The following is a 1,965-nucleotide window of genomic DNA, read 5'->3' as shown; positions in this document are numbered from 1 at the left end:
TCTCTACTACACAACTGCTGCTACATGAAGGGATTTTATATGCTTTTCATTTGTGTGGTTTCATCTAGAACTCGAGTAGCTTCGACAGCAAATATTTCACCATTTTTGTAAATTCTGTTGAAATATTGCCAGGAGTGTTTTTCATTTCGATCCTCTCCACCAGCCAGAGACTTGGTGTAGCTCACATAAGTGAGCACTGCATGCGGACCACGGGGCAGATAGCACCATGGGGTGCATGACAATGAGCCACATCTCTGCCAGATGCCATTAGACGTTAAGCAATGAATCACAAGGATTCCTGGATTTACACACTTGCAAAGAGGGTTTTTTTTGTACTTTTTCTTTTTATTCTTTAACTGAATACCTTTAACACAAAAAATTGAATTATTAACCGCCTTTACTGCAGATATCTAGCTGCCCAAGCGCCTCTCCGTTCTTGTGATTTCTTTTCACACAGACTAAATTAATTTCTTATTGCATTAGTGGCTTTTGATCGAGTGGAGGGTGTAATGTGTTATATATGAAGTGAGATGAAGAGCGTAGTATCTACCATAAAGCCCCAACAAGCCTAACAGATGATGTCAGGTGTGAGAAGCCAGTGATATGCTGTATTTTAGAAGTGGTATGAGGCAGCCCAAGTGTCTGTACCACTGGCGTCACCGGGAGTAGCAGCAGCTTCTTTAAGCTCCACATGTCGCTGCTCTGTGTGTCGCGGCCTCTGCTGCACACAGAAAGTATCACTTTGTGCTTTTGACCGCAGGCCACCTGGCAGTACTGAAGGGGAGCTACACACACATACCCAGCCTGTCTGCTAGCTGACAGAATGAAAGTTTTAGTTTCTCTAGGTTTATGAGATGAAATGAAGGAGGGGGTGTGGGGGACATAGGCTCTGTGTTTTCAATCAGCAATGCCAATGTTGAACAATTGAATGAAAAGGGTGCAATTTTAGAGTACAGGAGGAAAAAATAACGTAATGGTGTATGACGCTGATTGGTACTACTCTATTACTGCAGAGAGGAGAAAGCCAAATATGAGAGGAAGCTATTGTTCATTATCAGGAAGACCATTATCTTTGACAAGCTAGGTCTCCTGTGTTCCCCAGAAAAACACTAGATGACCTAATTTATACCAGGCACACAGTACAAAGAACTACCCAGCCTGAGATGTGTTCTGTTTGTCCCCAGGGTACAATAAAACACACGACTGAAGAAAAGTGATATGAAACAAAAATTCTAAAACTTGTTACCTTTCTTCTTCGTCATCTGAACCAGATCAAGAGGCTACGACCATGCTTGCAGCTCTGTGAGGCTGTACAAGCATGTGTTTGAGCTAAATAACATCAGCCCCAATCTGATGTTTTTCCACTGTGCTTCGGCGGCCATGAATTAACTACAAACAGAAGAAACACGCAGAGTGAAAACACCTTATTAAAGCCTTCATTTAGTGTGATTATATGTTTAAGAGGACATTAATTAATTAGCAGCAGTTATTACAAGTCAACGTTTTCCTCTAAAGAAAAAATCATGTTTTCAGTGCCAAAGTGCTCTGAAGGTTATGTAAAAATCTGAGAATGATCTGCAGACCACAGTCAGTATTTAAAGATGTGATGTGTTTTCCCATTCATAATATAACAAAAAAACGTCCCTGGCAAGAGTGAAACCTCCTGACTTCCATGCGCACACAATAATAATAATAGTATGAATGCTTCTTTTCTTTATGTAAATGCTCTCAGGGAGGGAACAGAAGGACCCGACAAAGAACACTTTGCTGCTAATCAAACTGCTCATATAAAAGCCCCTGAAGGTGCCTCTCTTGCTGCTTCTTTGGAAAATTACATACATGAAGTTTGATATTGAGGCAGTGCCACCATACTGCTCAGCCTTCACATGAAAACACTTAACCGGTGAAATCAGATTCCCGTAGAAGAGAAAATTCTAAACACGCATCTGAGAAAAGAGCTGAAAG

The sequence above is a fragment of the Larimichthys crocea genome, chromosome XVIII (assembly GCF_000972845.2).
Source record: "Larimichthys crocea isolate SSNF chromosome XVIII, L_crocea_2.0, whole genome shotgun sequence".
Classification (NCBI taxonomy): Eukaryota; Metazoa; Chordata; class Actinopteri; family Sciaenidae; genus Larimichthys; species Larimichthys crocea.
Note: the sequence above shows the minus strand (reverse complement) of the source record.